Raw genomic sequence first — 12,863 nt, 5'->3', positions numbered from 1 at the left:
TTTATTTGTTTGAATACCTTAACTTTATTATTTAATTGTTTTAGCTTTTAATGCACAAAGACTGACCTTTGAACCTTTCGGGCCTGGTGTTCCTGGTTCCCCCTGCTCTCCCTTATAATTATTTGAAAACAGAGAGAATTATCATCAACACATTCAGAGGGAACATAATAAAACACCAATTGTGTGTGTAATCGGATTAATTATGGGCCATGTTACTGGTGCAAAAACAAATAAATGTCTTTTTTTTCCCCCTCTTGAGAATTACACCATATAACATTTTAAGACTTAGTCTTCAAAAATCAGACATTGTTTATTTGAACACTTACACTTATTTTTTTTTTTAATTTATCTAGACTGAGGAAAGAACTCTTGCAGAAATTACCCACAACATAAACACAACTAACTGCAGTACTGATGTTTGTTAAAAGATAAAAAAATAAAAGAAAAAATACTAACCGTTGTCTAAATCTCATTCAAAAGAAATACTTTCCTGAGAAAATAAGAAAATCTTCTTTCTTATTTTAAAAACATATCCATACAGCTATTTGTCAAACTGTTTATTCTCTGTAGGGTCATGGACGAGCTTGATTCAGATTAAACAATATCTGTTTCTGGAAAACAATGTGTGATTTAAGTGAAAAGTGTATACATAGCTGTATGGCATACTGGATATTATCTGCTTATTGTGACATTGAAACTTGACTAATGACGACCTCCGCACCTATATACTGTTCATCTTACCTTGTGCCCTGCTGGACCCGTCTCACCACGTTCACCCTTGCCAGGCGGTCCTTGTTCTCCTCTCTCTCCCTACAAAATGTTTTATTCATTGATGTAAAAAAAACAGTTTAAAGGGTACACATTTTTATATTACAAAAGTGATTACATCAGTGGTTGTCAACCAGGAGACCACTGTAAACGGTAAACTTTGTCCTCAATAAATGTTAACATGATTTACATTTTGATATATATTAACATAATTTTGCATAGTAATTATAATAATAATAATAATAAAGTACATCATATTGATGATTTTCAATATTTTATTACAGCAGAAGTACCAAAAGTACATGTTAGCATAGATGGAAAAGTATTTTAAAAATTGATTATTTATTTATATATGTTTTTAAAGCTAATTGAATTAAATCTAGCTGAATTAAACCACTCTTTTCTTCACGTGTGGGTATTTCTTCAAAATATCCTGTAGAGGGCAGTAGGGCAGCACATGCTGTATCTTGAAAGTCATTGATTAGATTTTTTTCATAAGTGCCTCACTGCATTGTTTCTTCCATAAATCTTACTTATATAAATTAAGCTTTTCTCTCAGTAGACTGTACTAACTTTTTTTAGTCATTTGTTGTTTGTTCACCTTTCAGTCCTTAACAGAGCTATCACTGTGATCACTATATAGACAGGTAGATAGACAGACAGACAGACAGATCATCACTAGCTGTTACAAACACACCTTAGTTCCTGGCAGGCCTGGAAGTCCAGGCTCACCTTGAGGACCATAGAATCCAGGTTCACCCTGCATAAAGAAGAAACAGCAATGTAACTCTCTGTCAATTACTAGGACTCCAAATAAAAAGATGGAATACTGTAGACAAAACAACAACAAAAAAATTCGAATGTAAAAGCATTTGTGGTACAGTGGTACTACACTTTAAAGGAGGAATTGATATTTTTAACACATTCTCATTCCCAACTTGTCACATACTAACTCTTTGTCAGGACTGCTTGTAGTCACGTTTGACCACCATTTAGGACCATTTTTCGATATGCAGGGTCTTCCATTGCTTTGAACCAGAAACCCTTGGCATTAATATGCCAACGCAACTGGTACTGGGAATGTTATTGTCAAGATTAAATATTATATTGAGTAATAATACTGCCATTATTGCATACATGTTTGAGTTCAATATAAACAGTCACAACTGTTTTATTTATATTACACTATTTAAACATTTATGAGCACATAACCCAACCCCTAAACCTACAATCTGTCAATAAAACACAAGATATAACAGACTACAGTCATACTACAGTCATAATTTATTCAAAAAGTATTCATGTACTTAAATGGCTTGTTTCTACTGAGCAGTTAAGTCCATTTCCATTGACAGAAGTCAAACCAAAACCAAAAATAGAAAACTAGACTTAACCACTACAGCAAAAGCTTGGAGCTAAGCTCACTGGAGGATGTTGATTGGTTGACTAGAATTGTCCCTTACTTTATTTGTTTCGTCCTGAGTGTTGGTCTTGTTTACACCAGAGTGTGCAAACACACACAAATACATATAAAGGCAGCCAGAAAAAGCCTTACTCCAGCCTCGGTTGTGAAATGCTATTGGCTCTTGTGAGCGCATTAATGGAGCGGATCATTTTCAGCGATTAAAACCGTATGTGTTACTTCACATAAAGACATTGTATGGTTTCAGAAGACTCGGAATGCAACATAGCTTGTTTGCAATGCTTTTATACTGCTTGTTTATGGTCAGTTTTTTTTTATTTGCCTGTTAGGGTGTGTGTTTTATATTGTTCAAACGTGGGTAGGTTTAGGTAGGTTTGTGCTATAAACTATACTATAAACGAAACTATAAATGTATATAAAATTATAATATACATTTTTGCACAAATGCACGCAGCAAGGAGGACCCTGCGTGTGAAAAAGTGACACTAAAGGGTACCTCGCACAAAAAAAAAAAAAGCAATGACAAAGGGTTCCTGACCAAAAGTCAATATGTGACTAGTCGGGAGTGAGAACTTCTTGATGTTTTCAGAGCCAGTTAATGAAAAACATTCTAACATTCAATCAATGAACACTATGAGCGCATGGGTCTCAATTTCAGAAACCTTAAAAAGACCATGAGAGCATCACATTTGCACAATGTTAGCATTCAGTACCTCCAGCCTCTAAGTGAAAACAGGGTTATATAAACCAGGAGGGATTTTTACAAGGCCAGCAGGTTGTAAGCTTACAAAAGTATACAGGCAAACAAACCAAAACAGCAACAAGCATTAGATCATGCCTATTGGAGCATTCTTTAAATTGCTAACTTTTTTTCTCTTTGCTCCAGTGGTTTTCCACTCACTTTCTCATGAATAAAAAAATCAAAAATCTAATATATATATATATATATATATTATCTATAGCATTTTTTAGACAGTTTGGATCCTGAACATCTGCAATTGGCTTTTCATTTTCAGTTCAGAAGGAAAGAAAATATTGTTCCATTACATTATGCAAAGTGGTGAAATCTCTGGAAGAGTGCTCTGTATGATTCGACACACTCAGGATGTTAATGCACTGTTTCACTGTTGTGGATTCTGTTTGAAAAATCATAACACAAGCCTGGGTATTTATAAGAATACTAGGATAAACTGTGCAAAATTTAATCTAGGTTTAATGCTAGGTTTAATCTGGGCAAATCTGATTCACTGATGCGTCATTTCCTAATTATTTTACAACCGATGATTCCCAATAATGTGCATTTGGATAAACCAATATAAGGCACATTCTGCTTAAAACTAAACGAAACCATGTCAAACAGACTAATATGAAGGATACACTGACGCTATGTAGTCACATTTCAACAACTCTTATTGGTTGCTGGATATGGGGGATGGGCGGAATCAGAGGTTTTAAATTTATGAAGACACAATTACCTTAATCCCGGGGAGTCCAGGCAGCCCTGGAAGTCCTGGCTCACCCTATGTAGAAAAAGTGCAACAAATTACAGCCAAACCAAGCCACCACTTCTGGCGATGAGCCTGGAAACTGAGCTCAACCACAATTGGTTTCCTCTAAAGCCACAGTATCAAAAGATTGGCCCTGGTTCACTTACTCAAGTGAAAACCATCTAGTTAAAGCTAAGACACATTGGCTATCTATTGGTGTTGTCGTTGGATCATTTCCACCATACTTTTCAAATTAATGTTACTGCCATGTAAGTGCTGAACAATTATATCTGAAGGTTTTGCTTATCTATCATTTGGACAGATAATATGGATAATATGGATCCCATTAGGCCATGAAATGTATTATTATATTACTGCATATAAGTATATTAGTACACCCATGAGATGTACAAAAGTACAATTTTTACATAACAGATCAAGTCATTTCACAGTTAGTCATACATACTCTGCTGAAATAAATAAGTGGGTAGGAGTAGTGCTCAAATGTTGAGGTCAAGTAGATCCCAGACTGTAGACAGGAGGATTGTAAGCATTCACAAGATTTTCTTTATGTGCTGTAAATATGTTAAACATTTCTGTGAGAGTGGAACTCAAACTGATCTCTTGGGTCTCATACTGAATTTGGAGTAGATTAATTATTCAGAGAAGCCTAACAGTGTTTTACTGTACAAAACAAGAAAAAGTAATAAAGTGTGATGCAAACGCACAAAGAAAAAATACAAAGTAGACAAACTGTAATGCCATGGGCTATATTTATACTTTTTATCAGATGGAAATAAAGTGTGTTCTCAGCTCATGGGCTATAAAGTTGTCCTTGCTAAAAAACACTTCAGCCATAAGGTGCAAAGAATTTGGTTAATCATTAATGACAACATGTTTTATTAAAGTCTCCTGCAGTCAAAAATGCTGTCCCTTAAAACTCATCTAAATTACACATTTTTTAATATATTTATATAATTTAGCATGAATGTAACTCTACACCCTTGTTTCTACATATTAGTGATGACTCCTCACTAGCGCCCTGCTTTACAGAACTGTTAATTATATGCTAATAATAGGATCCCTTGACGTGATTGGTTATTGCCTTTGGGTATACTGAGCATCGGCGTTGATTTATAGATTAGCACATGGTTCGTCTAAAAGCATTTTAAAAACACCACAGGGGCAAATAAATAACATTAAGAACTTGATTTTCACTACGGAGGACTAATAAATTATCAGTGTTCTCCATTAATAAATAATCTGTCATTAGGTCACTTGTTTCATAAGTGTATACTCAATGGCTTGGAGTACAATATGAGCTTTGCAATTTTACCTTTTGTCCTCCGCGCCCTGGCTCACCAGGCTCACCCTGTAGTAAGAAGAATTCTAATAAGGGCTCATCTGCACATACTAAATGAAAGATAACAAGTAGGATTTATTAAAAACACAGACTTAAAGATTCTGTCTTACCTTGATTCCAGCAGCAGAGGATCCGGCATCACCCTGTGAGAGATATAAAAATCATGGTAAATACATTTCATTAAACTGAGTCTTTTGAAAGTATAGTATCTTCCTATTCCACGTGGGGAGAAATTGTGGAAATCATATGGCTGCTGAGCATGCTAAAGCCTTAAACCGGTGCATAAAATAGCTGTACTGCTATCCAAACACCAGATTATGTGATCATCTTGCTCAGCGGGCTTATTTAGTTGCATTTTATGTTGCAGTTTAATGGGAATAGAGATGCTGGAGTAATGATGATGCTTAATGTAAAAACTTTCATAGTGAAATCTTGCTGCAGCAACTGTTTTAAGTAAACTTCAAAATATATAACAATCGTGGATTTTAACGAGTGCAGGAATCCACTTTCCTGGAGCTGACATGGAAGACAGTTTAGAAATGCCTGTGGTTAGCTTTAGAACTGATTTGGTATAATGCCTGGTAGGAATTTTGTAGCGAGGTCATGAGCATCATGGAGCAAGTTCATTTAAGGCTAGCTTCTGTATTAATAGACATCAGTTAGTACCTTGATGTTATTATGCCCACATTTCCACGCACTATTTAAACCTCCACATTCCGTTGCGTTAATGAAGTTAAATATCACTGGCAATGAGCTTCTAATGATGATAGTAATCAGCTTAATATGTCTTGTAAGCTAATGTTTAAGTACTAACAGTTAAGTACCATCATTTCATTTCATTTGTCAAACAGAGATTCAGTGAAACTCAAGGATTTATGCCAGCATCATATATCAAATCAAGGCAACCTGAAAAATATCATAAAATATGCTAGTCTAATTGTTTACTTATACCGCACACAAACACGCCGCGCGCCATCTGTGTCACATTAAACAGATGTGTGCCAGTGCAGAGCAGATCATTGACATTCAAAACAGTGGGATGGTTGAGTTCAGTCTGGGTGAGAGAGCTGGCGCAGCGGATGCACAGGTGCGGCAGAAGATCTGAAAATGTCTTCCCGCTTCAAAGCGCAACATTTCCCCAAAGGAACAATATCTGGAAAACACCGCTTTCAATCTCCTTGAGAAAGACAAGCAATGAGAAAGCTCTCCATCTTTTGTCTTCTGCTTTATTTTAGCAAGTTTTAGCCTCATACTTTCTGATCAGACATCAGACAAAAATGAAGTTTTAAAGTGGTCACCGCTAATAAGTGCATTGTGCTTTTGTCTTTTTTCTGCTATTAAGCACCAAATAATCAAATAATTCATGTTTTCTTTGGTTTCCCTGCAACAGCAGAAATAAAATTAAAGCTTAATAACATTAATTAGGTAGTAGGTGGACGCCTTGGGGACCAGTCGATGGAAGATGATTGGTTCTGTGGGAAAGAGCAGCTAGGCCCACTGCCTGCTGCTGAATTCTGAGCTAAGAGGCAGCTGAGGAAAGAATGCCCTGGCTTTTATAGTCATCATTATAATGCAAGCTTTAATTCCTGCATTTTTTACAGCAATGAACTACATAACAGTTATAGCTAGATGTCAGTAAACTATTTCTGCTCTGCCCTAATCAGCACCTTCACGGTTTTGCCTTTTCTATGAATATTATTAGTACACAATGAATGGATGAGTAAGCCATGCCAAGAAAGAATATCAAATTGAACTGTCTGGCCCAAAGGCATATTTGTTTCTACTTTAGAGATCAGTATAAAGTTAAAAGAACAATACATCAAAGCGCATTCTGTTGTGCACCTGTCAAATATTGGCAGAGATTTATATTGGTAACAATTTATCACATATGGTTCTGATTAAGTTATGTCTCCAGGCCTTATGTTATTCCATTACAGAAGCCACCAGTTTGCAAGCATGAAATGCCATGTAGACTAATGACTTACAAAACCCATTACAGCCAATACCACTTCTGTTTTGTCAGCAAAAAGAAAACTGCTTTCTTTGCTGCTGTTATCGGTATTTCATTTGTTTTTCAGAAGTACTGCAGCATGATATGAAATGTAATGATTGAACGTGGCTTATTCGGTCTCATAAAAATTTGAACAAATACACACAAGGTTTCGATCATTTTTAATACTCATAATAAAACCAAGAAATGGGGAGCGGGCACTGACAGATTGCTTCTCGATGTGAGACCGCTTATTTATGTTTTCTGAAAAGGAGGAGAAGCAGAGGAGAAGCCTCATAAAGAAAATATAAAAATGACACAGTCACAGTCATTATTATCCAGGATCTGGTTACAGAGGACCTGTAATGCAATAGTGATGTTGTCAGCATGAAGGTCAGATTTTTATTATAAAGAAAACTGCTTGCACAGTTTATAGACTGACTGAACTGCAATACCGCACATTTTAAACTAAAGGCAACTAAATCAACTGCAGTAATTGAAGTCAACTACTTCTGGGATGCATAAAGTCAGGGTTAAACGGTGGTGTAGGTTTTATATCTGTATGTTTATGCTTATATTTATGCAGCACCGTGGTAATTTTGACTTGAAATGTGTGATTTCTAATGTAAAAGCACACTGAGACCCACGATGAGTGAAGAAGAGGTTCTGTAGTGTGAAAATGCCAGTCCTTGAACCGCAACCGCTCTTCGTACGAGGGCTGCAACCTTAAGATTGCAGGGAACTGCCGTGAGACTGTACTGCTGCCCATAGCACCGAAACCAAAAAGCTTTTTGAAATTTAATTAAAGAGATTTATTTATGTTATGCTTTGACCCAAACAGGATTTTCTCACCTCTTGAGATCTGATTTTAGTGGCAAGTCACTAATTACACACCCAGTTAAATATTTCTATACATAACACCAAGGCATTGTCGTAAGCGCGCTGCTGTCATGGGTGTGGTTAACAGCAGAGCGCGCAACGAGCATAAGGTAAAGTAAAAGCTTTAATCTTCTCAGAACGGAATAAACAATATCTTTACAGGCAGGCAGACAGGACAAAAACCACACGTACATTAAAGACGAGAACCGACGAATACGCAGGATCAAACTAGAACTTAAATACAAACGGGAAATCACTAAAACGCTAAGACAATTAACTAAAGTGGGTCACAGAACACATGGTACCCGACAAAAACAAGCTGCCTACAATACTCAGATATGCATTTAATGCCATCCAATCACATACACACAAAGCAAACCAGCTAAATATTCAAAATGGCTTGTAATTTAGCTGAATATTTTGGACTAAAGTTTAATTAAATGTGTAAAAATAAAGAGAAAAATCTTAAATGTAAGAATGCATAATAAAAATTAATCTAAAAATTTACCCCACGTAATAAAAGCTTTGTTCGTATTCGAACACAAATTAAGATATTTTGATGCATCTCTGACCTCTCCCATAGATAGTAATGTAATTAACACAATCAACATCTGACATCAGTGATTTAACAGTAACATTACAAAGAAACGAATACTTTTTCATGAGCAACAAAACACTTAATTTCAGTTTGTCTCTCTGCTTCACCATAGCATCATTTTGGACTTAATGCAAACAGCATATGCTTACAAGGATATACATGTGTGTATAAGCTTTTACGGGTTCGAACAATATGGGGGGTATATAATAATCACATATTAATGTAAAATTTCCATTTTGGGGTGGAGAAACTCAAATTTTACTCTTTGGATAAAAAGCCCATTATGTATGGGTGGAAATGTTTCTCAAGCAACTTCTATCATGTCCTCTTTCTGTGTTCAAGCGAGGCCCTGCATGTGCATGTGCTGACTTACTAATGGTACAGTCCAGTAACCTGGAGTCAAATGTATTATCATTGTTCTTCTTCTTATGAATTTATTGATTGATTTATTGACTTATAGATAGATTGCTGTTCGAACTCTAATTCTGACAGCACATATTCATCGCAGAGAATCCATTGGTAAACAAGTGATGAAATACCACATTTTTACATATCTGTTCTAATGAGGAAACAAGCTCATCTACATCTTTGATGGCCTGATGGATAATTGTTAGTAAATATTTTTTTTTGGTTGAGCTTATTCCTTTACCCATTATATTACTATCACTATAAAATGCAAAACTTATAGAATATAAATAAAATTATTTTTTTAACCAAATTTAACCAAATTTGCTAAATTTAGTTTTTCATTTAATAATGCAGTTAGGAACTATAATAATTTCACAGTGCAGAATGAGTCCTATGAGTAGCATAAATAATTTAGGCTGACTCTTCTCTCCAGGGTCACCTTTGGCCCTCCTCTCCCATGTCTCCCTGGCAGAAAAAGCAAAGTTTTATTATTTTAATACATACTGAACAAGCAGTGTTGCCTCATCATGTTGTATAGTAAAATGTAAAATTGCATATAAAAATTGTCTCTGGTTAAAAGTTCATATACTATTTAAAACAGGAGCTAGCGGCTGGAGGTGGAATGATGGGTATTGGATGTGTCTATCCCTAGAACACGATTTCAAGGACGCTCAGGTTATGTTAGCTTAGCATGCTACTCCTATTACTAAATTCCATGCTTTTTTGTAACTGTAAGCATATAACATCATCACGCCATCTGTACCTTTACACAGTTTTGTAGTTTTTCCAGAATGTCAAAATTCATCTAACAGTTCCAAGGATAGCATGCAAATAAATAAACTTCATGGCAGGTACACTTTGAAAGTTTGCAACCTTGAAACCTATGTCTGCCAGATTGTAATAGTCTATACTGTCATATATGTACAAGTAATGGGGCAAATACTACACTTTGAACGCATTAACCCATAAAGGATTTCTGTCCTTCCTATGCTGTGTTTTTGTTATTGTTGTCGTAATAGTGCTCATCTAATACATCAACTGTAGGGGATTTGAAGATTCGAAAATTAAATTTTATTGTAGCCTAAGTAAAACGGCAATATTTGTAATGAAGTGGCAGTGGTGATAAAACACTTTGTCCTGTCTTTGTGTAATTCCAGCCATTTTAGGCTGCATACGAAAGTCTGGATACACATAAGTCTATATTGGGTTTGAGTCTACTTTTACTAAATTTGATTTATTAGAAACTATCTGGTGTTTGACACATTAAGTCCAAATTTGGTCTAAAATGAGCTATTGGTCTAAATGTTGGTAAACCTGTGGTTGAGGATATGTCTGCCAACAGCATCAAGATATAATCCTAGTAGTGATCCAAGGCATAAAAGTAAAGGCCATTGCACATTAAACAGCTGTATTAACACTGTGCCTTTGAGCAGTACCAGGTTACCATCCTTGAAATTAATTAACTTTCATTGAGAATAAAGTGTTTCTGACAAGAAGCCTAAACTTCTATTCCTATGTTGTGCGTGCTATGCCACTGTGAAACTCATTTAAGAAAGGATCTTTAAGACACACATCACAGTGCATAAAATTAGAGTAAATGTATAATTGCTACACTATAATTAAAATTCCCTTTGTCTTCAGTCCTTGCATTTGCTCTTTTTACTCACATTCATCCAGTATGACAGATGAGAAGTTGCAGAGCACTCCTTCCTTTGTTCAGATTTCACACAAGCTATCTAATACCTAGCCTGATTGCATTTTCCACCAATTTACTATTTCAGAAAAAGATTCAGATTTCATCTTGAGATACTTCACAAGTTCTAATAAATTGAAAACTGTTCCTTGTTCACAGTTGTCTACCATCTGCCAAGAAAGCAGATGCTGAGTTCAAGTGAACACTTCAACCTTTTCAAAGTTTTACTTTAAATGCAGCCTTTGAACATAACATTGTATTGTTCTGGGGTAGAGTTTTGGCAGAATATAACCCTACCCAATAACCAAAACTAGCTCCCCACCCCCAATATTTAGTCAGTGGTTAATGGAATTAGGCTATTAACAATAACAAATGATATATTGATTAATAATTATTTAAAAAGAATTATTGGCCTGATAATGATTAACAGGCTAGTCTTACTACAACAAAGCCTATAGTTAAGAACTAACATCGCAGAGCCTATAAATCCCAAAATTGCAAAAACAAAACACTACAGAAAAACATGATTAGATAACTGAGGGGAAATATTTTACCTTTCACCCCGTTCACCTCTGTCACCCTGTTGAAAGAGAATTAAGCAGTGGTAAATATTAAAATGCTATAAACTCAAACATTAAAGCATGCTTAAACGCACAGCTTGGTAATATTACTTGGAGTTCATTCTTTTAGAATATGAGACTCGTGACCTAGTATTTTACACTTACCTGTGATATAATTGATTTGAAATAACCCTTACTCTCTCCTGTAGACATGCAGGCCTAATACATACTCTGAAAACACAATAAATCATCTTTTGTATAAGGAATAACTGATGACGGAGTTAAGCTTGTTTATGTATCAGTCTGTATGTCTCTCAACAGCTCTCACGAATTACATTTCTCCCTACTAATAGTTTTAGACCAGGTACTGTGTGTTTGTTGTAAATAATTGCACAGCTTATAACCTTAACCAATTAGGTTGACAGCCCTGTGTTATATGATAACAAGTGATCAGAATTTTATGATTTTACAGTTTTTCTCAAACGATTTGACACATTTGTCCAAAACCAGGTCCCTGTTCTCAAAACAGTTAACACGGTGGTTCTCAAACAAATTCCATACCAATTGCAAAACAATACACACAACCCTGTCAAATGTTTTCACAATAAGTAATACAATCAACCAAAACTTTAAGATATCTGAAAAAAGATTTTATACAAATCACAAACATTCACACTTTTCTCCATAGTATTTCATTTATTTTTGCTGTAGGCTGAAATTATTTGGGTTTGATATAAAAAAGATGAACATGAGGCAGGATATTAACATTTTAGCTTTTCCAGGTGTTCATGTCTGGATCTGACGAATAACTTAGAAGATAGCACCTTTGTTGAAACTGACAAGTGTTTTTTGTTGCAATGGTGTGTCCAATCAAAGGTGGGTATACGTGATTTCTGGCAGCCAATGTTGGTTTTTTAAATCACTAGTGTTTAAAAGAGAACAAACTGTTGGTTCATGTCTTGCTGGCGCATCTGTGACCCAGACAGCAAGACTTTTTGGATGTATCAAGAGCCATGGTATCCAGGCTAATATCAGCATGCCACCAAAAAAGGATTAACCACATCTAAAAGGATTAACTGGGGATGCAAGAGGAAGCTGTCTGAAAGGGAATTTGTATCCAAATAACATAAAACCACAGCTGCCCAACTCACTGCAGAATTAAATATGCACTTCAACTCTCCTGTTTCCACCAAAACTGTCCATTGGGAGCTCCATAGGGTAAATATACATGGCTGGGCTGCTATAGCCAAACATTCTGAGGACCATGTGCATGAACATTGTATCGTAAGGTGGTGCTATGTATCAGGATGATGATGCACCAATACACACAGCATGACTGGCAACAGAGTGGTTTGATAGGCATGAAAGAAATTATTGAGCCACTTTGGGGTGTCTCTGGAGTGAGTCAGGAAATGCTTTCCTCCACCAGCATAACATAGTGACCTGACCACTATTCTGCAAGATTGTGGCGGGAGGAGCCAAATCGACAGACACAGTGAGTGTGGTGTCAGGCCTCGAAAGGCTTTTTTATTAACAAAAATATACAAAATAAAGTGTCCAGGGAAAAAAGTGTCCAAAATAAACAGGAGAACCTGTGTCCTTGTCTGTGCTGCAGGGGAAGTGCAGGTCGGGTAGTTTTCCAGGGGAAGGGTCTAGGTATGGGGCGGAGTCCGTGGTTACACGCTCCTCTCTGG

At 36.0% G+C, this 12,863-nt stretch overlaps 1 pseudogene; it reads right to left on the bottom strand.

The window, feature by feature from the left end:
- Positions 1-12,863, bottom strand: part of LOC122347988 — a 62,455-nt pseudogene that overhangs the window by 9,526 nt on the left and 40,066 nt on the right.

Source organism: Puntigrus tetrazona, chromosome 7 (assembly GCF_018831695.1).
Source record: "Puntigrus tetrazona isolate hp1 chromosome 7, ASM1883169v1, whole genome shotgun sequence".
NCBI lineage: Eukaryota > Metazoa > Chordata > Actinopteri > Cypriniformes > Cyprinidae > Puntigrus > Puntigrus tetrazona.
This window is presented reverse-complemented; position numbering and strand designations above follow the sequence as displayed.